This window comes from Lineus longissimus, chromosome 8 (genome assembly GCF_910592395.1).
Source record: "Lineus longissimus chromosome 8, tnLinLong1.2, whole genome shotgun sequence".
Classification (NCBI taxonomy): domain Eukaryota; kingdom Metazoa; phylum Nemertea; class Pilidiophora; order Heteronemertea; family Lineidae; genus Lineus; species Lineus longissimus.
The window spans coordinates 10,288,371-10,315,135 of NC_088315.1; positions in this window are offsets into that span (position 1 = coordinate 10,288,371).

The window sequence follows — 26,765 nt, forward strand, 5'->3', positions numbered from 1 at the left end:
TAATAATCCAAGAAATGTTTCTATGGCGACACTTCGTCGTTGTCAAATCAATGATTTGTTTGCTGTTAGCGGCGGATTGCATCAAATCATCGTAGATATGCATTCCAAATTTACTGTTATCCTCGTGGATGTAATCGTCTATATTCGTAGGTAAACCTTGAATGGTGGTTACCTGACCACCAAATTCATTTTCTATGGTTCGAATGGTATTGTTGTATTCGCCGTAAAAATATATGATATAATCGAGGTCATGGGTGTAAAGTCGACTTCTATTTCTGAGTAGATTCGAGACAAAGGTGGACTTTCCCGCCCCCGTGGGACCACTCACTATCATTCCGCTTGGCAAATTAATGCGTGAATCAAATATCTCCATTCTTACCGATGCATTTATACTCCAACTATGAACGTTGTGCAAGAGCACATATCACTGTCGAGGTCACATCTTATTTAGTTATTTGACTACTATCTATCCACTTGTTATACATTTCAGGCCACCCTTGGTATCGTACAAAATACTGAAGAGTTTTCCTTCTTTTTCTTTTTCTAAGAATTTCTATTGTGTAGCTTTCGTCTGTCAGAGGTTTTGCAATCAGTTGCATCTCGTCTTCATAAAATCCACCCTTTAAAATATTAGCTTTCAAGTCTTTGAGTTTGTACGTAACCGGATTTGTACTTCTTCGCTCTACTACAGTGAAATATTCATCTGTCCAAAGCCCCAAATACGATTTGTCAAAAAGACGTCTTGACTTTGATATGCGAACAGTATCGCCAATGTTAAATTTGAACTTTGCATAACTTGGAAATTGATCTCCATATAATTTCTGTCGTAGTTGAGCTTCATTTTCCTCGGTTACATCTTTTGGTGCAAGTCCAATTATTCTATGCTTTCTTGAGTTATATGAGTTAACCATCAAGGGCAAAGCATCAATATACCTTTTTGTTTTATGTCTGGTGAAGAATTTACCCATAATCGAACGAAGACTACGGTTGAATCGTTCGCACATCCCGCTCTTAATTTCTGAATGAGTCGAGTACATGGTGATATTGTGATCCTTTAGGAAAGCCTCCATATTTCTCGAATAGAATTCCCCACCCAAATCCACGTTAATCTTGGAGGGCATTCGTTTTTCCTTATCAAATATCCATTTAAAGGCAGAGATTACCTACCTCTGTCGATGTTTTAGTTTTTATCGCTCTCGCAAACCCATACCTCGAAAAAACACCGATTGCTGTTAATATATTATTATAGTTAGAATTGTGTCGAGCATAATGTTTTGGCATGATGACCAGATCCACTTGCCAGATTGAGTCTATTCCCCTAGAAACATACTTTCTACGTTTAAAACGCTTGCGAACTTGCTTGTGCAAAGTATAGCTCGGTTGTGATTGTAACCAGTTTTTAACATCTTTCAAAGTAACGGATTTGTTGTGATTTTTCACCTCTCTATATAGTCTGTAAGGCGAAGAGTATGCACCAGGACCACTCGAATCATAATATATTTTGGATAAGATCTCCGCATACTGATTCATCCTGAAACCATGAAATCTCCTTTCTATGAGTAAAAACCCGAATTCACATCACACCTGTATATAACGAGGAGAAACAACCGTTACTTACCTAGTAAAACGATAGAGTTTTTTTAGTCAGCAGAGATGATCCGATCCGTGTTAAAGACTTCACATATGTTGAACAACTGGTCTCTCCAAAAAACAGTCATAGGATTCACCGCTTGAGTCAAATGCAAAGCTAGCATATCCCATAACATGTTTGGAGGCCGGTTTTTTATTCAATCCTCCTTAACATTTGTTACTGGTATACATACTTATTCAATCCTCCTTAACATTAGTTACTGGTATACATACTTATTCAATCCTCCTTAACATTTGTTACTGGTATACATACTCTACTCTCATTTATCTAAGACCGTTTTTTTTGGGATATTCAGGAAAACCCCCATTTAGCACATAATAATTCGACTCTATTCATCAGTTTGACCACCAGCCAAGTGTAGCACCAACAACTACACCTTTGTATAGATGATCGAATAGGGTGCAAGCATTTGACATGAAGAGAGTGGGGTTTAGACATGGGCTGATAAAATGGTCTTAGATAAATGAGTTTAGAGTAAATACAAATTACATAAACCCCTAAATTGATACACGAATAACTAACACGGTATAAATATAGGGGCCTACTCTAAGTTCATTTCTGATCGGTCACTTTATAAACGGGCAAATATCAACCCCTTCTGGATTATAAAGTGAGCGATCAGAAATGAACTTAGAGTATACCTGTCGTAAATCTACCTGATATTTCTCATAAATGTGTGCCTACCGAGGAAAACCAGTCACATGGTCAAAAAAACTTTCAATATGATTTTGTTAGTCATTCCTGAATGGCTTGCAATAAAGTTGAATGTTCCTTTTTGAATTTTTTTAAATCGGTTCATTCATTTTTGTGAAATAGAAGTTTTTTGTTCAGCAAAAAAAAAAAAGCCTAAATGAGTAGGAATCTGTGAGACAAAAAGGGATCTTGCAGGGTTTCATCATTTCCAACTTCCGACTGGTTTTCCTCAGCAGGCACACAAATGTATAAATGAAAAATTACTACTCATTTCCATCTTCAATTTTGATGACACGTTCTCTCGGTGAAATTGGAAAAGCAATGTAGACCTAATGAGAAACCTTGCTTGTAGTTTGTTTACAGTCATCTGATTTTACACAAATGTATGAATGAAAAATTACTACTCATTTCCGTCTTCAATTTTGATGACACGCTCTCTCGGTGAAATTGGAAACGCGATGTATTGGTGTTTAACACCAGCGGCGTCTACCTCGGTAAAAAGATGACACGAGAATGTAGTTTGTTTACTACCATCTGATGTAGTTTGTTTAGAGTCGTCTGATTTTAATTTCTTTCCACTCCCACCCATCTCTTTGGGAGCCGAGCTCAGATCGCTTTCGCTATCAGAAAGAGAGACAACTGGACGAGGTTTCCTCTTCTTACACCTTTTAAAAGGTTTCCCTGTCGATGATGTGTTATTCTCGGCGGCTTGTTCACGCTGATGTTCGTCAAGTTCTCGCAATTGTTTGCCTTCAACACGTTTCTGCTTTTCCTTTTCGTATTTCAGAAAACAACCATTACATCTTTGCTCGTTCAGATCCTTTACAAAGTATTTCTTATGAGGAAATGGTTTTTTGCAACGACGGCATTCTTTGTAAGCCGCATCCGAACATTTCTTGCAAAAACGCTTATCTGGCAAAAGATAGGTGAACTTCTCGCACCAAACGCATTTTTTTGACACGACTCAAAGTCAGTCTCATCATCGAATTGTTCATTGTTGGACGACATGATGAGATTTATCGGTGTTAGTTTTTTACGAGTGGATGATTGGTCACACCAGGATTAAGCAAGAACGTTCCTTAGATTTGAAGACGAGTATCAGTGTTACTTTTTACGAGTGGTTGATTAGTCACACTAGAATTAAGCAAGAATGTTCCTTAGATTTGAAGACGAGTACAACTACTTTTCTTCTGACACAGTTCAATAATCAAGCTAAAAAGTTCTTCATATCGTTTTCCAAAAACGAAAGAAACTCGTCCTTCAACTCAGAGGGCGTGTCTCCAAGCTGAACACAGCGTCTAACCAGTGATTCGAGTTGGAAGTCGTTTTCCAAATAATGCAAATGCTTGTAGTACATCGCTTGCAGTACCGTAAGATAATCCTTTGTAACGCCACCTTCGATTTCGTAATTTCTCCCACGTGTTTGAATTCGGTCCATGCATAAATCCACGGGCGTGTCGAGGAAAAACACACCTCGATAGAACAAGTTGTGTTTCTCCATGGTGTCCATGGGTAATCTTGTAGTCTCGTGTTTGAGAAAATCGCAGGAAAACTCGTTGGCAAGTCCTATCTCTCTCACGGTTTCAATAAACGGAAGACAGGATAGAAGGCTTCTATCACCGACCAGAATTCTCGGTCTCGTATCTCCGCTGTCAAAACTGGATTCTTCCTTTACGATTTTAGCCATGGTATTGTTCATGCAGATAGCAAAGTGCATTTGAGCTGCAACAACGTTTTCAACTGGTTTGTCGTAGAGTAATTCGACTGGATTATATCCTTGGAAGCTTGTAAAGCCCTCCAAACACTCATCCATGAAAATGATATTCCATGGAAGTTTGCTAGAGTCTTTAGCCAGTTCTTTGATCAGCGTTGATTTTCCTGACGAAATCAATCCATCGATCACATAAATCGGAATGAATGAAGACATCATTGCGCCGGTTGTTGGAAGTGGAACCATCTCGAAATGATGAAAGAATACGTTTCTCTGTTTTTGATAGTGAAGAGTTCTGCTCACAATTCAGATCAGTGCTTACTTTTCTCTAGTCATAACCTAGTGACACTATAATTTAGAGTTTAACATGTTGAAAAATGACAAGTATTTCCCTTTTTTTTACATGAATGTCAACAATCATCTATTCCTACATCGCTAGTTCCAACTTCACCAAGAGATCGTGAGTAAATTCAAATAACAAACTAATACACTATAACCGAAAACCTCTTTTTTTTTTTCATTCCTCCCTCATTTTGTTTAAATCTCTTCTCACCAAGCAATTTGTCTTTGGAGGTAATTTGTAAAAAAAAAAAAACAACACACACCCTAACCCTTTCTTCACCCCAATCTCACACTTAGGCCCACTCTTGGTCAGAACCATCCCCGGTCATTTCCTTTTCATCGCTTTCAATTTCATATTCTTTCTTCTTTTGCTTCTTATTAGCCCCAATTTTTGTCTGCGGTCTATTTGCGGGTCTTTTCACCGACTTTGTTTTGGAACCTGAGGAAGTTGACCCTGTTCCCTCCCAATTTGGATTCTTACCCAATTTACCATCTTTCCCGTTATCAACTTGATTTTCACTAATGTTTTCCTCAGCCTCACACACCTCCAATCCCGCTAATCGTAAAGCATTCTTTTTCAAAATTAACGCGTGTATCTCAGAAGATTTCAAACTGATTCTTCTATCGTGCTTATGAGCGTGTGTTAGGTGATAATACGTCTCGCCTTTAAAGCGAGAAACACCAACACGTATACTCGAACTAATCGGTATACTTATGTAAGATCTAGCCTCATTGTTCATTGCCATGATAAAGATTTTTAGGTCTACACGCAAAGGAGAAAAAAAAAAGCCAGACAAATAACCCAACACAAGCATGCAAGAGTTGGTTGTACTGAATGCACTATAATCACTGGTCACACCATCATTTCAACCCAGCATGTCAATCCTAGGCTAAAGTTAAACGAGTAGAGACAATCAGCCATCGCTCCAGCAATAATCTCATTGAGATTTCACTGTGTAGACAGAGATTTAATCCGACAGTGGCTATAGGCTAACGTGTGAATGCCATCTGGTAAAATATAACGTTTGTCATCAAATGCGGACAATGATTGTTTACTCTCCTCAACAGTAAACAAGGCGTGCTTCCTCGATCTGATAGCTCGATAACTACACTCCTTCTGTTCACTGGGATTGTGTAGTACTTCAAGTAATCATCGTATGAGATGTTTCTCAAGACCGAACGAGGTAGACCTTTACCCTTCGAGCAGCAATTCTGAGACATGAGCCTTATGCAGTACATCTTTGACCGTAGGCCTACAAAATCGCTGACACGGTCCAACGGACTTTCGTGTTTGAATTCACCCGGTCTTCGGTGATTAGTTTCGCAGTAGAATGGTGATGATTTCGGAAGATTCGAAAGATCAAAGTATCGTTTGAAACGAAACAAATCTTCACAAGGCTCATCTCTATTGCTGATAGCATAGTATAAACTATCGGTGTCTGTGTAAATCAACTCACAGTCGGAGCCAAACAGTTTCATGACAAAATTGTAGTGCATTTTGTACAGGTGATTCTTAGCTAGATCGAGGCAGGCGAAGCCAACGGCAATCGGTTGGTTAATCAAAACCGTGGTAGGTTTCAATTCGATTCCCGCCAAAGACGAATTGAAAATAGTGACCGATTTGAAATTGATTTTACTGGTTAACTTCAGAAATTTTTTGCTTGTGGACACCAATTGGAAATTGGTAAATTTTGATGAATCCTGCAGCAATTTGCCATAGACAGAGTTATTCATTAACTTGTAGAATGAAATCTCAAATTCGCTTTTTGCCATCTGTCTTTGTTGTGTGTTGAAATCAATGTAGCTTTCCATAAACTTGCTTTGGGTGAAGGTGAGAATTCGATGAGTTTTGACCAAGACAAGACCTAACTTCAAATAGGCGTGCAAGGTCTCGTGATGGATGACGTAACTTCGCCTGGGACCCAAGTGAGGAACGAGTTTTTTGCTAGCTTTCCCGATGGTCAACTCCAGGTCGGCAGCCACTTCATGTGCATAAGGTGACCAATCTGCCGTGCTAATCTGATAGTGCTCGGGGGCCAGTGGTAAATCATTGTGTAAATCGTGCAAGTGGGGCGGGTAGTCCAAATCCACACTTAAGATGAAGCCTTGATCACCACCTTTTGCTACGGAGTGCAAATCGAATTCCTTCATCTCTGTATCGCTCAACCAACGGAAATCGCCAACTGGTAAATGTGATCGTAGGTAAAAGGAATACATGCTACAACAATCCAAATTGACTATTTCACACTTTAACATGTTGGGTCGATAATCACTCATGTCGGGCATGTTCCGATGAACTTCGCGTTTCATTACACCAGATACCCCACCGCGCACCCCAGACCTCAAGAAATTCACCATTTCCATATCTTGTAATAAATCCAATTTGACACCGGTATGACGGAGCATGCAATGGAAAGAAAAGCTTGGAGTGGAGACAAAATGACACGGGTCTAGTGTAAAGTTTTTCATGCTCACATTCCTAAAATTCTCAAATATTTCAGCGAGAATCAGTGTGTCGCAATGGAGGTACAGAGTGAGGTAATCTTTCAATGATTTCATGCCCATAATTGACCAAACCTTTTGTGCCCGCTGGTACATTTCATCAGAAATCTCGCTGTTCTCCAAAGAATTGAAAAACTCTGCTTTTGCAGGTAATTCTTCCAATTCTAACTTCTGCTCAGAGTCTAAGAAGTCGTAGCAGAATGCAGACTTCGCTTTCACCAAATTGTAGAGCTCTTTGTTTTCATTGACATAAGCAAATAGAAGCTTAAATTGAATGTCCTCCCCATCCTTACCGGTGTGGATTGAGTGAGCTAGGGTGGCCAAAGAACTTGAAAGAAAGTGAAACGAGTCGATGAATTTGAACTGACCCCCATCGTAGTACATTGCTTGGTAATTTTCTTTTGTTTTCGGAATAATGCGGAAACTTACTTTTTCCTGGGCTGCTTGTTTTGCAAGTTCGTCAACAAATATGTGAAAGTCATATCTCATGGAGTTATGTGCAATTACCGTTATCTGTGTACATTCTTTTCCCCAGCTTAAGTTGCACCTGTTGCACAGGGCATGTCTGTAGGCGCCAGACAGATGATCATGGTCGGCACATTTTTTTGACCCAGGAGTAAATTTTTGTTGACACATTTCGCAAGCGTCTTGAGCAGTGAACTTGACCCAATCCTGTCCACGCATTTTTAGCTCAGCTGACAAAGTCAGCGGAGCTAGTCAAATAGCTATTCGATTGGTGTCCGTCCTTCCATCCATCCAGCCATCTGTAGACAAAGTTGGGCATTTTGTAATCATACAACCGAGGCACTTCAAATCTAGTCTTGCTTATAAACACCGCAGAAAATGTTGCTTACGGAAAAAAATTTGGGCGATTCGACTCAAATTCAGCTCCCCAGGGGGCAAAATGCGTAAATGAAAAAACAATTTTTTGACGCTCTATTCCAGCAGATAAAAGCTTGAAATAAAGTTGAAAAGGTCTTCATGATACAGAAGTTTTGATATAAAATAGATTAGTGTCGATTTATATCACCAGTTGGCGGTAGTGAGCAAAACTGTTGTTTGACCCCGGATGACCCCGCTTTAAATTTCCCGCCGGTTACCTGGAGTACTATCATCAAGAAAATGGCGGTGACCTTTTTATTTCTACCGGAGCGATGATTTTGTAAGTGACAAATTTTCTTTTTTAAGCCTTTACGGAAACGTATTTTGGTACGAAACTTCACATGTTTATAGAAAAGGTCAACGAGAATGTGTTCAAATGCCCTCATAACGATGAGTTCAACAGAATTTGGTCAAAACAACCTTCGAATGGAGTCAACTTTCTTTGCGAAATTGAAGCGACGACCTCATTATTTATCGTAATTTATGCAGATCTGAGTGCAGCTGATGGGTGATGTTCTGATTTGTGTTCAAACTATTGGAAACTTCAGAAATTAGTTCTATTAATTCTACTATTCTGCAGGAGTATATTATAGCCATTGATGTTGACAGCTAAAAGTAAAAGCACGAAAACTTTGTTCAGGTTTCTCGTCCAATCACGTGACCTCTCCAACACTCGATAATGCACTCTTTTCGTCCACGTTTTAGGCCAATCTTCGGCCTGAACATGAAATCTAATAAGCGCAGTACTTAAATCAGATGTTTCTCTCGCCTTGAAAACATTCCTGGGTAAAATCCATTGAGATTAGCCGAGTTAATCCACTTTTTCCCTGCCTAAAATCTCTGCCGCTGAATTCTATAAATAGAAACTATTAACATCGCGGCAGTGTTGTTCCCATTGTGCGCCCTCCCACTTCACACCATGTCAGGAACTTTTACGGAGAGAGAGGGCGTGCGGTAAGAAGAATGGCCAAAATGACGTCACGTTTTCCTGGCAATGTCGCCATTGGGAAAGCATCTTTAATTCAGACAACGTTCGTTCGTTCGTTCGTTAGTGAATTCCTCCCGCTAGAATCGAGAAACCCTTATAAAAGGTCGTTGTATTTACATTCTCTGGCGATATATAGTCTGTGGCATATTAAGTTGCATAGCGAGTTGGCCCTGTCAGTGTTTGATTTTAATGAAATTATAGGAGTATTTCGAATACTTGACTTGCCAAACTCAGCTCGACGCCGAACTGCAGCGCCACTCGCGGACAAAGATAGAACAACTCGACATTTTTTTCACCGGTTTTCTCGCTGCGCATGCGTACCAGCGGAAATCAACAAAAGATGACGCTGGTACGCATGCGCAGCGAGAAAACCGGTGAAAAAAATGTCGAGTTGTTCTATCTTTGTCCGCGAGTGGCGCTGCAGTTCGGCGTCGAGCTGAGTTTGGCAAGTCAAGTATTGAGGTTGTGTTAATATTTTTGGTGTTGCCATTCAGTGTCGTGTGTGTAGTGTAATAGGTCAGTACCCTCACCGAAAAGCAGTGTGATATCAGTCAGGATTCAGTCAGGTTGCAGTGTTACCTCACATTTTTATGGCAGTGTTGAAATCAGTGGAAAGCAGTCATAGGGAGTGTTTTTCAGTCACGCAATACCAAAGCATACAGTTATACAGCAATCAAAAATAGAGGTTAGGGAGTCAGACATAAGCAGTGGTAAGACAGTCAAAATCAGTGGTAAGGCAGTCAAAAGTAGTGCTCATTTAAATATTTAGGCTGACTGATTTCCACTGCTTTTGACACTGAAAATGACTCCCCACTATGCATCATGCACAGGGCTGGCAGTGGGGTTCAGTGTTAATTTAAATATTTCGCAGCACACTGAATCCACACTGAAACACCACTGATTAGACCATATCCACAACTCCGTGGATATGGTCTATTGTTTTTACTGAGCCGATCGCCAGGACCCGAGGGATGTGGTTTTCGACACGTATCTCCGAAACTGCCGCACGGAACGACCTGAAATTTGGTTAGGTTACGTTTCATAACCTGCTAACGAACAACGTGTACTTTATTTTTGCAGCCGTTGCTTACTTTTTTAGTTTTCGGGTGATTTTTGATGAAAATCGCCGGTTCTGAACCGTTCCAGTAATAGCACTGCCTCCCGCGTTTTTACCGATTAGGCAAGTTGCTCAACGTTGATCTGTCCTGACCTGAACAGGTGGGAGGATACCCGCTACATGGAAGAGCCAACAGACATTTCGTCTATGCGTTCTAGACTGGGTGAGTGTGATTTTTTCGTGATTGTAATCGCCCTCAAATTTGTGTTGAAACACTGCATCAGACAAAATTAACTCATCAGAGGTCAAGAAAAGGATCTTAAGAATATATATTCGCTGTTAGTTTGGGTGATTATAGGGAGCACGTCCATCTTTTGAGGCAAACTTGTCATCCGAAAGTTTCCAGATCCCCGCAATGGCGGATATACATTCATCAATAAAATTACGAATTCGGGCAAGTTTCATCAAACTGTGCGCCTTAAACACCTAAGAATGTCTCAAAATCACCCAGACTCTACACATGAGATATACCTTCACTGAAAATAATTGCTAAAACCTCGCTTAACGTGTCGCGAGTGCTGAAAGCAACAGTTTTGGAGATCGTTTTTCTGTACATCCTGCTCACTCCTGTAGAAATGTACAGTAAAGCACGTATACACGTGCAGTGTAAATGGACACACGAATGTACACACCTTCTGAAAATATTGTCAGCAAAGGTGATAAGTGTTTGTTCTGAATTATGACAATGAAATTCATAGACTATTAGCAGGTAGTCAGTGTCTGTTGGTCTGAATAATGAATGATAAAACTTCTGGTGAAGTTAAAATATTTCCTCGCTCTGTTTTACAGCCTGACGCAGTGACGGGGATGATCAGCATCTGTTCTGTTCTGCGACCGCATCAGTCACGGATATAGGAGCCTTGACCACGAGGAGCTGATGAGGCAAAGTCGTATAACCGTCTTAACCTTGACATCGGTGCAGTGCTGAATTTGCCGTCCGAAGACAAACCAGTATAATATTCCAGCCGTATTTCGTTCTTTTCACTGTAATACTTTTACTTCAAAAAGACTGAATAAATAAACCTACTGTGGCAGTTAGTTTAAAAAGATATTATTGCATTTTACGTTTTTACTCTTAGTGCTGATCGGTCATACCCCTTGGGCCTGGCCGTAACCTTGCATACTGGTTGTCTCGATGCCGTATGCTATGACCATGTATATATCTACTGGACTGGTTTGTTGCACCATGTCGAAGGAATTTTATGTAGAGATCAAGACACATCCCTCACATCACAATCTACACCTCAAAAGAATGGTTGTAAAAATCCTTGCCATGATTCCCGGTTGCCCCTATGTTGTGACCATGCATGCATCAATGGCCTGGGATGTTGCAACCTACACTTCAAAGGAATGCAAAGTCTAAATCACATTTATTTTTTGTCCCCAGGTTGTGACTTTCCTAACAGCAATTGCAGACCATATCCCTGGTGATAGTGTTTTGTCATCTTAAAAATGAGCACCAGGACAAAGCACCAAAAACCTGCCACTAAAAGGTCATATATCAAGGTTTTTTGCCATTTTCTGCTGTAAGACGATTTCAAAAGTGTACCTAACACTTTATACAATACAGAAAACCAAATGCAATTAGCTGCATCCATTTTGAAGATATAGCCAATTATGTGTTTGACAACTTGATTACCTGATCAGGCTAGCAACTGGCTTGTTAGAGCCAGGCGGCGGGTTCAGCAAAAGTTGTGATGTAGATCAGGTCATCTGTACATGTCAAGCAATCATAAAAGCAGGAGGGCCTTAATTAATTATGCACACCTGGAAGTAATGTGTTTCATTCACTATGGTGTATTGTGTGACTCCGAATTGTGTCAACTCAAGGCTAGCACAAAGAACAATCGAATGACGGATGGGACCCATTTTCATGAATTTCCAAAGCCAGTTGAACGAGAGAGGAGGAAGCTGTGGATTCGGAAGTGCAAACGTTTGGAGTGTTGGAAGCCTGGGCCTTCGGCCAAACTTTGCAGTGATCACTTTATCGATACGGATTATCACATGAAGCCGGATATCTGCATCCAACTGAATATTAAATGCCACTTGTTAAAAACAGCTGTTCCATCTGTATTCGATTTGACCAACCCTACCTCATCACTTTCGTCCGAATGATCACTCTCATTATGATCTAGTGATATCAATGGCTCGAACATGTATGGCTCAACGTTTAAATATCCTTCTGTATCGACCAAAACATCCTCAAATTCACTGCTCTCACTCTCTGAACTGTATGCGGAAGCCATCTTGCTTTGTTCTGACTGACCTGACCTACGTCATCAAAAAATCCCTAGCGGCCACATGTGGAACTAATCTAAAGTTGTGTGTGGTGGGAAATTCAAATAGTTTCAAATTGAAAATTGAAATAACTAAATAATGACTTTATTATTAGAATTTTTTTAATGTCTGGGATCTTGTTTTTTTAACCCTCAACATATTTCATGAGTATCAAGCATGTTTTCAAACCTTGATATATGACCTTTAAGATCAGATCAGAAGTTACCTACGTGGTGCCAGTACCCACAAGTGCATGATTGACACCTAGATCATTTGAAGAAAAAATTGGCAGCAGAACCATGTGTGCATGGAGGGAGGTATTATAATATAAATACTGTGGAGACGCAATGTATTATTGGTCGTCCCAACATTGGGAGCTTTCATCCCCACCAGCCATATCAGATGGCCAACTGGTTTCCCTCACTCGACCAGAAAACTCATCAAAAGATACGAAAGATGTTGAGATTCAGATTACATTTGCTTGTTGTCTGCTGGATTCTGACCATCCATATGCTGAGTTGTTGCAGTCCCAGAACCATCGCTAATTCTAGTATTTATGATGCACCTACTGTCACAACCCAATTCAGCTGGTTATTCAGGGTTATTTGCCTCTGATTTATCTGGTTATATCCTGGTGCAAACCTAATTTCTCAACATGACAAAATACTTTCACCAGGGATATGGTCTGCAATTTGCTGTTAGGCGAATTGCCCAATACTAGTTTTGACTGCCATTTCCAAAACCTCTTGGAGGGAGCAGTCATTTTCAGTGTTAATATGAATAATTTATTTAATGGCATGCAGGCACGGATGCCGAGAAAGGGATTGGGGGACGTGACCCCCCTGTGCTGATGACAACCAAAGAAATTGTTCGAAAAAGAAAAAACTTCTAGCGAACTGTTACTTTTGCTGTCCTATTTTAGACGGTGTGTTTGCGTCCAATATGGCAGTGATGACGTCATCTGCACAAATAGAGGACATCGCCATTGTATGATGACGTGACACAGTAAAAAGATGACAAATTCACGTCCTTGACCTACGTCATTGCAAACTTTGTCATAATGACAGTGGTCAGATGGGGTTACTAGACAATTGAAACGACACATGGCACATAGCTACTGTCAGTGATGTCAGGGATTGAAGCTAGATCAAATTGACGTCCAAATAAAGTAACTGCACGCAGCCTGTAGAATAATGATCTACTGATTGATGTGTATTGAGCTCCCATGCAGATAATTTGCAGTGTATGCATACATTACAATTAACACCTATAGGGCCTACAGTAGATGCATGAAGATACATGCAGATATCTTGCAGTGTATGCATGCATTACAACACCTATAGGGCCTATACAGCCTTCTTGATTTGCTGAAAATACAACTTCAGTGTCTGTCGAGATTACCCTTTTTGCATTCATTTGGCTCCTTATGTGTTCCGATTCAAACTGACTAAAACTCCCCTCTTCTCATATTGAAATTCGGGTAAATATCGAGAAATATGAAGAGGTACCATGATTTCTTGAATGTTTGACTATCAAATTCAAACTTACTAGCTTCCTGTCTCAGGTTGCATTATGGGTGATATTTAACACTGAATTTGACTGCAATTACCACTGCTTTACACTGCCATCAAGTCTTAATCTCACCAGTCATAAGCAGTGGTTTTCAGTCATGTTGAAAATGCCACGGGTTTCGATCAGAGTTGGAGAAGTGGAAATCAGTGGTCTTTCAGTCATAGGCAGTGTTTTTGAAATACGTCGTTCATAATGATATGCAAGTGGCAGTGCTTTGCAGTGGTCTTTCAGTCAAAATCAGTGGTTTTAAAACATTAAGAAAAAATGATATGCCTAAGACAGTCATATGCAGTGGGGGTTTCAGTCAAAAGCAGTGTGATGCAGTCATTTTCAGTGCACTGCCTTTTGGTGAGGGTACATCCATCCTGCATCCCCAGCCGTTCAAAATCGCATCGCACAACTCTGTCTTCGTCTGAGGAGGGGGTAGTCCGTCTCCTTGGTATAGACTGCATAGTGCCGAGATCAGATTCCCTCGATCCTTCTCAAGAGATGGGCATGTGACTAGAAAGTGTGGGGCATCTTCCTCTTCCGAGCGACATAATGGGCATTGGGGATCAACCTCTTGCTTGTTGAAGCGTACTCTGTCCTGTCGTAGGCCAAATCTACCAACCAGGAGTCTCGCTCTTGTAGTTGCCTCTGTAACTAGATACTGCTTTCCTTTACAAGCTTGCCACAGAGGGTGGGGGCGACCTATCCATACCTGGTCGAGGATCATCCATTGGAGGGTCTTTCTGGCTTGAGCTTCAGAAACTAAGGCGTTGGTCCACGAGTCCTTAATCAACATGATGGTGTTATCCTTCCAGTGGCATTTCTTCCAGGGGTGTTGAAGTGCCTGGTGGATGTTGATGCCATACTTTTCGGCTGTTTTACATATCTTGTTAAACCAGCTCTTCGAGGTATCTGATTTAAGAGACAGTTGTCTTTGCGCGACTTGCCATAGGGGATTATTTCTGTCGAGTCTTGTGATGGCTCCAAACAGGGAGAGTTGACGTGCGTGAATTGTTGCCTCGATTGGTATTGTTCCAAGCAGCAGGTAGATGGCCGACTTAGCTGTGCTTTCCGGTAGACTCTGGATTAGTCTTAGTGCCTTTCGGTGAAAGAGATCGAGTTGGGACACTTGAGCTGCCGACAAGATGGTGGCTTCCAGACCATGCAGAAGTCTTGGGATGACGAAGGTGTCATAGATTTTCATTGATGCGGAAGGGTCTAGACCATTATAGCTGTGAAAACCCACACCCATCAGGGCATATGCTGTCCGTCTTGCCAGGGTAATCCTCGTTGAAATATCAGGGGACGTCTTTCCCTTTTGCCAGTTTAGCCCAAGATGTACAAAATCCCCCGCTATAGTAGCTGGTTTGCCCCCCAGGTGCCATTCCTGAGCTTTACTTGAGCTTGCTTGCGACTGGTGGTGTGGACATACTACTGATTTCACTGGATGTACATGTAGTTCATAAAGATTGGTGTTTGAGTGGTCGTTGCTGACTGACATCATTGCTTGAAGTTCCATGGGACTTGATGTGAGAAGGAGTAGGTCATCGGCGCAGCCAGGGGATCCGATGTATGTAGGGCCTATATGCAGTCCCAGCCCTGCTTTAGTGAGGGATGATGCCAAATCGTTGGCATACAACTTGTAAAGTGTCGGAGACATGACTGCACCTTGCTTCACTCCTTGTCGGACTGCATATTCCCTGCTGTCTTCACCGCACCATCTCACAACCTCTGTACTGGAGTCATACAGATCGTCAATCAGACACCACAGAGATTTCTTCATTGGTGTACCAAACATCTTGAGTTTGAGGCGAGAGTGGGACACAACATCAAAGGCTTTGCGAGCATCAAGTATATAATGAGATCAATAGTAGTGTCCGTGTCAGATCCCATCATGGAGGTATAAACAACTAGTCTTCTCTCCCCAGGTGCCTCACACGGACCTTCACGTCCCCATACTCAAGACCAACTCTTACAATATCGCCCTCAAAACAACCCTGGAGTCATGAATTCACAGGTGCTCCTGTGAAATCTCAGTTCTAGTTTATTTATCAAACTTTATCGAGGGTTATCGAATCGAATGGATGTGTCGATCGTCGGGGCGGATTGATATGTGGTTACTAGGTTGTGCGTCCAAGGCGATTAGGTCATTCAGTTAGTTTGAGAAAGATCATGATCATGAAGATGCGTGTTGTGTTATCATAACTGGAAAATAAGTTGAAAGTTATTATTAGTACTACGATTCTTACACGAGTAAAAAGTAGACGTTTTAAGCAACACAATAATGTTACTCCCATAAAAAAACTGTCAGTTCTCCTTACCACTCACAGAAGCCAAGCCATTGCTGTTAAGTTATGCAGGGGCTTAATCAATTACTTGCACTCCCTGTGGGGTGAATAACATTACCTTTTGAACAGCTGGCTGTAGGGGGATGATTGGAACAGCCGGTATACCTGCTGACCTGCTGAACCGAGGATAATGTTATTTTCAATCCACGATTGCAGGTCACCTGATTTTCGAGATTTCGCGGGAAATGAAATTGTAAACAAACGCATGTGTGCAGCTCAAATGTAAACAAAAATGTATTTTTGGTACTTTTGGTTGCTGGACTTGGGTTTTCCCGCAGTTAGGAGCTGGATCAAATTGGTGGTCTATTGTGCTGTTTTAGTCAGAGGTAGCACTTGATTTTGAAGGGATTTTCAAATTAAGGTGACCATGGTCTTTTATGTGCTCAGCTCACCACAGCTTTTAATACTTGATGTATCTGAAGAGGTGCGCGGAACCTGACATGGCCTTACCAAGGAGCTGCTCACTTTGCCTTTTTGGCTGAGACATTGCTACATGTAGGACTAGGAGGAGCACGCATTTTAAAGTTATAGTAGTGATAGTACAGTTGGTTCAAGCCATTTGGAAGCCGACATGTGAAGGCCTATCTGGGTTCTCCTTCTTCTCCGTATAAAAAGGGGCATGTTGCTGACTAAGGAACAAGGCATATTGACATTGCCTCATCATCTCTATGGGACCAATTGATATACTTTTATATGCACGCATACATCGTGCCATTTCAGGGTCCGAGTCTGTGGACAATTGGTTTGATTAATTTGTCTCTTCGATATTGCTCCTTTATTGCATTAGATTTTCATCGCAATTCGATCTATTCAAGATATAGCCAATTTGAACCTGTCTGCGCCAAGGATAGATTGGTTCCAGATCGACTCACTATGACTAGGAATACGCAGTAGAGCACAATGTCATGAAAAACGACCCTTTGTATTGTAAATTCCAATCACCTGCAGAACAGGTCAATTTCTCTCAATAAAATTAATTTTGTTGACTCCTGTAATCTCTACCTTATTAAAAAAAAAAGAAAGTGGTGCTAGTCCCAAACTGGTAATTTCTATTTATTTTGACCTCTGTTAAATCAGGATACCTCTCAATTACACTTACAGACAGCATTTTGTATCCTTGTGCTGTACAACCCAGCCTGGACATACCACAGTTGTCCATGGAGAAGTCTCATCCTCTCTGACACTTTTTTTCTGTAAAGCTACTGATACAACATACTGAACTAGGGATATCTTCCGTTGCCTCCTGTAATATTTACATACCATGGCTGATTAGTTCAATCATATTTCATCCAGCTGGCAGCTCTGCATTGGAAATTTTAGTGGTATAACGTGTTCTCTTGACCTTCAAACAGTAGTACAAAGCCGATATTTACTACTTTATAGTATACCCTCAGTCCTATGTTATTAGGTCATGCAGCTGAGCGCAAGGCCCTTGGGCCTCTTGTTAAAGGACAATAATAATGTAATCTTATCAGCTCAATTTCGTTTTTCTGAATATGGAGCCAATTGAGAAACTCTCGAACACAATCGGTACCGACGTGTGTGAAAAGCTTTGAATTGTGTTTCGAATTCGAACAAATTCTAATTGCAGAAACGCCAAGTGGCACGTGTCGGTGAATTCTTTTCGATTTGCCCGAATTTTGCTTTTCAGAAGGATCGCTTACCATCATTGTTTCGTAATCATAATAGATTGTCCATGGCATTTTGATGGTAGCAGAAAACTTATCAAAGGCTAGATGGGCTTTAGCTGAAGAAGGTGTTGTGTAAACCTGACCTTTTCTATCACAGTAGTGAGTTTTGTGTTGATCCAACTTGAGTTTTGATTTGTACACGGACAAACACGATCTGCAGACAAATTTCTTGAAATGACGCATTCCCGTGCCTTCCCGATGTAGCAAGCGTGACAAGTTTGTGATGAGAAAATAATGTTCTCTGTACAAGAGAAGGTCAACACAACGATTGTCGGGGAGATGTTTTTCTTTCGAATGGTAAATGGGCACTAAGCACGGTTGGTTCCGTTGTTTTGGAGCATTGACATAGCGGTAAACATTTACAGACAGATTGTTCCTTTTTTCAAATGTTGAAATCTGTCCGAGACCTACTGGAAAAGTTAAATTAGTAACATCCAATCTGCACTGGTCAACCCACTTTTCAAAATTAGCAACTCTTATCCTTGGGTGATCAGATTGGCGCTTAAGGTGGGCGAGAATGCAATGGAGGAAACACTCATCTCCCCTTTGATTCGTTTTGTGATTGTTGAGCTGAAGACAGGCTTTTTTTCGAACCAGTTCATCCGGTAAACAAACTCTCTTACACGTGCCTCTGTCTGATTTCGTAAATTCACAACCTCCGCGGAGGATTACAAACTTGACTATTGTTAATTTCATTCCCAGGACTTTGTCGAATGTCCATCCTGACCCCGCCTGTATAAAGGTATCGAATTTCGTCCAGGTTTTCCTCAAGTAAAGATTTGATATCCCCAACCACCAGTGCAGATTGGGTGTTTGTGTTAAACCAAGGCTCAGTAGCTGTTGCCTTACCAGATTCATAATCTTTTTCCCCGGTTAGATTACGAAGTAAACGCACCTGAATTTCAAAATGATATTTCAGACCGTAATCCGCATGCATCTTGAAATATTTGACCAGTTGCGAGTTCAACAAAGGTCTCGCCTCCTTACGTAGAAACAAGGAAAGGTCATTTTCGCGTTTGATATCGCGATATTCATATTGAACCCCATCCATAGATGGTGAAAAGTTCCGCGTGGCAATCATCCTTCGCGTCACCAGTGTTCAACCTGCGCGAATAATCGCTGCGAGGTGTACAGATAAATACTAAATCTCTATCGTGACTATGAAATTACAATCTTATTAGACTATTATACCCCGTGTTGTTGGTGATTGATAGGAAAAAGGTATCGATCCGTAGAAAGGGAGGAGAGAATTTCTGTCACACTGAAATATGTATAAGTATTAACTAACTCATAACTCATGTCTCGAGAATCCCGGTGTTCAACCTTTATAGTTCCCATCGTGATTGTTATTTATTATTCCCCTTGCGAACTTGTACACCCTCCTCAATTTCCCAGTAATATTCCCCCAGTTACGTTAATGGAACTCTTCCCCAAAACCCCCACCTTCGCATTCAATTTAGTTTCAGTCACACCATAATTTCAACCTTAGCTCAGAATTCGACAAAACCTTAATCTCTATTCGAATTTATGCGTTTTTCATTAATTCTAGTGTGACTAGGTGGGAACAAACAAGTGTAGACCTATAAAGCTGGTGAACGCTTGAGGTCACACAACAACCAACGCGTCTGGTAAGTGGTATAAGATTGTGATAGTTAGAGTAATTATTTTTTTGTACTCATTCTTCACATTAATCTCTAAAAACTACAAATGGTCATTTCAAACCCCACACCAACTTTGATTGCAAGGACCGGATAATAGTATATTACTTTTAGAAGCGAACCCCTTGTTCAATGTTGGTGATTGAGATTAGAGTGAGAACCTGCCCCAGCAAGAAACAATTACGGACCAAGCTACATCTGGTCATTTCAAACCCCACCCTAACTTTAATTGTAAGGACCAGATAATAGAATATTACTTTTAGAAGCGAACCCTTTGTTCATTGTTGGTGATTGAGATAACACGCGTGATATAAGAGTTGGGATAAATACATTGGATAGTAATTCATTATTTGTACTTATTCTTCACATATTTCACCAACAACAACAAGTGCTCATTACAAAACCCCTGATTGAGATTCCAGTGAGAACCTGCCAGAAAAAAATGACGTACACACTCAAGGTTGTTGTTGTGATTGGTCAGTGAAGTTAAAGTTTAGAGAGTGTTTTTTCAAGATATCGTGAATTTGATTGGATCCCAACTACTCTGAGCTCCTGATCGTGCGAGGACATACCAAAAGACGGGTTTTCATCCTTCTTATGACTATTGTAATCCCGGGTGACTTTCCATGGCGAGGGCGGGTGCTGTCCCACGATTGGCTGTCGAATTCTCCAGCATTGTCTCCACTGGCTGGGGGCCACCAACCTGCAAAAAAAAAAAAGGAAAGTTGTATCAGTGGAAGCGCAGTGAACGCTGAGTCTTATAAAGACCTGTTTCAGGGCGGATAATTCAGATTATACTGTTGATCAAATTCAAACACCATTAACATCTTAATGGATCTCCCTTACAGATGTAGATTGTCTTTATAACTATATAAGACATCGGAGACGTTCACATTTCGTGCAAATCTACCTTTCGACCTCTCTCGCACATTTCTTGAATTTTTTACGTTCACTGGTAAGTAAGTTTTTTTAATATCCTGAATATACACGCGGGAACACCGTCTTGTCGGTGTACGAGTCGAACCCATAAATTGCTTCCATTGTACATCGTCAGGAAGAGATTGGGATCTAAAACTTTCGTGTATAGAGTGCTAGTTTCTTCTCATCTTTCGGTATGATTATTCACACGAATTTATTCAACTCTATCAAATACTTTGTTATTCTAAAAAAATCCTTATTTCATGTTTGCAAGATTCGTCTTAAATTCTCGTGTGACTGGATGAGGTGACTATAGATTTGTAAGCACTGTTCTGAAAAAACTTGCTTCCACCATAAACCAGAAGAAACACATTAATCACACGTCTTAAATTCTCGTGTGACTGGGTGAGGTGACTACAGATTAGTAAGCACTGTTCTGAAACTAACTTGCTTCCAACCATAAACCAGAAGAAACACATTAATCCTACGTTTTTCGTCTGGTTGGTTTTTCACCAGTATGATTATTTTTGTGATGATGATAATTTCACTAATGATATTCTCTCAAGTAAGAGTTGAATATTTTTTTTCCATTTTAGATTATAAATATGTATGTTTCAACCATAAGAGACTTGCTCTCGCCGACAATTGACATGACCCACTGTTCAACTCAATTCCATTCTTCCTATAGATAAGAAAACATTTGTGTGACTGTGTCTTGCTTCATGTCTTTCAGAAATCACCACTGTTGCGCATATAACTAACCATCCTAAGAGAAGATACAGTGGTTCTCTATCTACAATTGCTAAATTAAAGGTATGTGTTTAATGTAGCCAGTGTTGTAACTTGATCGAATACAGAGACGTGTTGGAAAGAAGAAAAAAGAAAGATGTCAATCTCTTAACATATTCCCACATTTTAAGTAATATCACATTAGTGTAATACTCTTCACTCTTTTTTTTTTCCAGTTAACCGTTTCATCATTGTTGCAATATAAGAAAGAATAATCCCAGTACTATAATCTATTCATTGGTGGTAAGTAAAAATTATTTTTGTTCACCCCTTCGAAACTCAGTACTCTGTTCTCGAGAGTAATAATAATCTCAAGAAATGAAGTAATCGGGAATTAGTTTTTAAAAAAGTTTGTATTTTTTTTACAGGAAATGGCGAACGAATGAATACTTTTGATGTAGAAGTGGGAAAGTTAGACAATTTGAAAGTCCACTTAGTGATTGTTTTTATGTCATGTACAAACCTGATCGAAGAAGATTACACCTTTGACCAATACGATTACGCCGAGTATTACACGAAGTCGAAAAAAGTTGATAGCGCTGGATATGTCTAGAGAGAGTTGTGTGATGTTACTTACAGAGTATCCAAGTTTATGAACATTCATCTCTATGTTAAACATAACATTCATCTTTGGGTACAGGAGACCAATTTCAATCATTTATTAAAACAAATTACCTGGGAGATTCTAAAATTCGTTCACATTCATTCGAACAAAATACCACATTTTTCCTATCAAATTAATAATATTCAATCAAGTTTTTTGATTATAAGTGAAAAATTCAAATGTTTAAGGGATATCACAAAAATTGAGGGACAAATTAAACAATTCTTTTCCCCATGTCCAACTCTAAAAATATATGAACATCACCAAACTGGACCTGTTATTTCCATCGAAGACCCATCAAACTTTAAAACAAACCTTCTGAATAAGGGACAATTCTGGGGGTTAAAATTTAAACAAGGTCATATTAGGATTTTTAAAGACAAGGGAGTCCTTGTCACAAAATCAATCAAAGACTTAGAAAATATTGAACAAAAATTTATAAATTTCGTAGATTACTGTAATTTTAGTACTGAGTTAAAATGGCTTTGATTCAGAAAATAATTAACACCCTTTACAAGGAAAATCACATAAATAATGAAATCAAACGAGGGATTTTTCAAACTCTAAACCAAAAAAAAAGAGTTTAGAAAGTTTGATTGCAACAATAAACAAATTTGGAACGAATTTGCTGAAGTGGTCAGAGAGAAAATTCAATCATTTCAAATTGTATTAGTTTATTCCCCCATGAAAATTAGAACCGAGTGTGGGTTTCCTGTAGAGGGAACCATTACAATAGTAGTTAAGAATACAAATGATATAGAGATAAAAAAGGACGGTACAGACTTAGGTTTCCAAACCAATGGAGGGGAGGGGGAAGAGGAAGTAGACTTCGACTTCTTAGGTGAGGGGTCTGCAGACTCTGAGTCTGAAGACGAGTCGGGTGTGTCAGATGTTGTGGGTTTGGGGAAGAGAAGCGCAACCAGCGCGGAGGGGGAGGCAGGGGGTCAACCGGAAAAGAAGAAAAGACTGACCGAGTGTAATTTATCTGAGTCCAGCAGCGATGATAATGGTCCGTGTGAAAACGAAAATGGGGGATGTGACCCGACAAGACGCATCTCGAGAGTCACTAAACCCCAACTGGGAAAAAATCCCCTACAATCACCCGAGTTGATAGCGCACATGGGATAAATTCAGTGGCCACATTTTTCGACGAACGGGACAGAATGTCCAAACTAAATGAAAATCAAAATCTCTCCCATGAAGAGAGAATGTTTCAAAAGAAACACTTGGAAAAGTGTCGATGTCATGGGGGAAAAGACAAAGAAACTATGATCAACGATTATCAAAAGATTTGTTCGGTAAAAACAATTCAGTTTGAAACAAGAGAAAAAACCGTTGGTTTATTAGCAAGAGAATCAAATATACGTCAAAACTGGATAAAAGGGGCCGAGAGTCTTGTGACTCAGTTACAAAAATTAACACACGCGATGGGGAAATTCGAAACGAAACAAACCTGCGATTCGTTAATAAAACCATTTTTCGATAAAGAAATAGCGCACGGAGAATGCAAACGGTGCACTCTCCATTGCTTGCCTTTGTTTGCAAGCAACATTAAAATGCCAGTAGGACGTCCGGTAAATCAAAAAAAAAAAAAAATCGGATTAAATAGAGATACTGGTATGAAACCGCAAAGTAGAATTCCCTATTCAACTAGAAAAAAAATAGAAATATATGATCCAAGGGCACATGCTGATAACATGCGAAATAAAGAAAAATGGAACGTTCCCGGCGAGGCCCTGACAAAAACTATTTTTCAAAAGAAGAGAATGACTTCGTTAAAAAACAATTCGAAGGGGTTAACAGGAAAAATTTTAAAAAATGTGCAAGGCTTGGTTAATTCATTGTAAAAACTTTTTGATAGGTGTCTGGGGTTTTTTTTTTGTTGAATTGGTTAGAAGGCGTGGTAGATAGAAATTGGTTTCCTGTACCCACTTCGTTGGTTTTTCTCAAGTTTTCAAGTGATGTATAATGTTTACAAAACATCTTTTGCCTCGGTAATAAGAAGATGAATTTATTCTCCTTTCTAATAGGAATTGAAATATGGAAACGGCTGCGAAGAGGATAGTATCTTTGTGCGAAGAAAGAGATACACTTCAAAACGAATCCGATATAGGACGTCATAAAATTAAATTGGCACGAAAAGACATGGACGCTTGTTCTCGACGTTGCGAATTTTTTGAGGCCGCACTTGATCAAGCTGAAGGTGAAAAAAAAAGGAGGGGAGTGGGGGTATTATTAGAATAGATGGTGCATGTAAAGCGGAGAATAAGCTAGAAATTAGCTTTAAAAAAGAAAGTTTTGCGTACACCCCCTCGTACAGTTCGAGGGGGATGGTTGGAATCTACGTGGGGTATATGCAGGACATTGAACCCCAAACGATGCGTCGGGTGGGCACTGGGTTAAGTTTTTTTCTTGGTGAAGGTGTTGTTGGTAATTTTTTCCCCGATATGGGGGAATTACGATATTACGACAAGGTTATCGTAAGTCCCCGTCAATTCAGGGGGGAAGACCACGATATATCAATATCCGTTTACAATTTAGAAGATGAGAAGATTACTTTTTTTCCGGGTCAGAAATTGGGGGACATACACATCTACACGATTCCGCAAGAAGTGGTCATGATTAATATCGCGCCATAAAAAAAGTTTGGTTGTTATTACCGAGGCTAAAGTTGGTTTGCTTTCTACAACATTTAGTTTAGAAAGGAGATTCGTTGTATATCTTAGCTAATCTAGTTGAAAAAGGACCTGTGATGCGTTCACAAGTAATTGTGTGTATAATGTTTTAGTTTAGAACCGAGTTGAAATAGACTTATAATTCTGTTTACTTTCAATGAAGAAAAGAGAAGAATTAGTTTAAGTGAAAATAGGTATCATACGGTGATTAAATTCACTAGTTCTGCGAAAAGTAAGGATATTTTTTCTTAAGTCACGATGTAAAATTGATAGAAATGAAATAAATAATAAGTGAGGACGAGACCTCCATTCGCGTAATGTGTTTGACACATCTTTTTGATATAATTAAAGTGTGCCAATCAGCATTGCGTCTGTGTGGAAGGTTTTGTAAACAACGATTACATTTGCACGTGGAAGGAGCCAGGGTATAAAACCAAGAAGAAAAGAGGATGAGGATACAACCCCCATTTGCGTAAAAGCGTTTGACATATCTTTTTGAAATAATTAAAGTGTGGCAAACATCGTTGCGTCTGTGGAAGGTTTTGTAATTTGCGTAAAAGTGTTTGACATAATTTTTTGAAATAATTAAAGTGTGCCAAACATCATTGCGTCTGTGGAAGGTTTTGTAAACAACCGTTACATCTGCACATGGAAGGAGTCGGGGTACTCAACGTTGAAAAGGGAGATACCAATCCATAAAGAAGGTTTGATCCGAAAAAAGGAGTGACTTGGATAATGTAGAGATTTGACTTATCTTAGATTGAAAGAATAGATCCCATCCATGTGATTTGCTTTCTCACGTTTCCCTTTCTCACGTTTCCGCTTTCTCACGTTTTCGTTCAGTCCTGGTGTATGTGGTTTGACGTAAGTTAGTCCGTGGCAGAAATTTGGTTTCTCTCGTTTTGGTTCCCAGAAGTTTGTCTTTTGAAGTTGTCACCCTTTTCCTTGCTAACATAGCGTTGGATAGGACATTCCTATTCCTTCTAAACACCCTTTGCGTTAATAATACTTTGCTCGCGATGATTTCTTCAGTAGTTGGCATGATGTGTGTAAAATCTCCTGCAAGAAAAGAAATTAATATGAAATACGTAGTGATATTTCTACTCGTTTGATAACGAATTTTCAAAGAATATTCAAACGGTACTGTATTAAGTTTGATCTTAGCTTAATAATGGCGAGAGGAGTGTGTTTTCGGTCAGTGAGAGAGACCTTTTTTATTCAAGTATGAATTGAATGGTAATGATCTTACCTTTAGATCCCGAGAGCGTGTGGTTGGTTTTGAAGTTTTCCTTCGATAAATTCATGTTTTTTACCTGCTTCTTAATCCTGAAAAAAAAAAGAAGTTTAATTTAGATCACGAGAAGTTTCAGGGCTAAAACACAAACTGAAGTTAGATTTTTACGAGTTTCATTCTTCTAACTTGGTAACAGTCAACATTAAAGATCGTTTTAACCCCATTCACAGTTGAACACGTTAATATAAACTAATTCGCTAGAATAAAATATGTTCTACTTACCCTTAATAATTTTTTCATCCGTAGACAAAGGGTTGGAACGTAAGGCAATGCAATCTACGTTCGATCCGCGTGCTGGGTCCACCTGGTGTATGCGCAAGTTTGTGGAGGCATCACACCCGTTACCAGACTTCTGAATGCTTTTCTAATTGGGTTATAGGATGGTGATTGGTCAGAATTTGTTCATAATTTTACCTCACGCACTTGACGATCCCCTTATTGTCGTGGCTCCGATGAGATAAAACTTAGAAAAAACATCCTATTCTTCCCATTTTTACGGTAAATTGAATACTGAGTAGTTTTTGGAAAATCCTTCCCGGGGATTTCTTTGTCATAATAATGGGTGAATGAGGGTGGAATGTTTTTATTGCGTGACAGGGTCTCCATCGGGGCGCCAGTTAATGTTAAAAAGGGTTTGAAACCTTGGCAACATAATAGGAAATGGCGTGGGGTAAAGATGTTATTGTTCACCTATTGATGACTGGGAATTGTAGGGACAACATTCAGACTTTAGAATCGTGAAAATGACATAAGACCGAATTGTTCGAGAGTGGGGTATACGTGAAAACAAGTTTTATAGATTATGCAAGAAATTTTATATTTAGCAATTCTCAGCTCATAAAAAAGCCTAGGAATTGAAAACGTATGCGTTCTAGGTTGTCTATCCTAGTTAAGTACATTGTCTAGGTCTTTAGGGGATAAAGATATTTAGGGGGACGCACGGGGTAAAAAAGTACGCGATCTAGAAATAATCTAGATCTAAAAAGTGTAGTGTCTAGGGTTAAAAGGGCTTAAGACCTAGAAATGCACTTACAAGGCCTAGTATATATTACTGGCCTTGTAAGT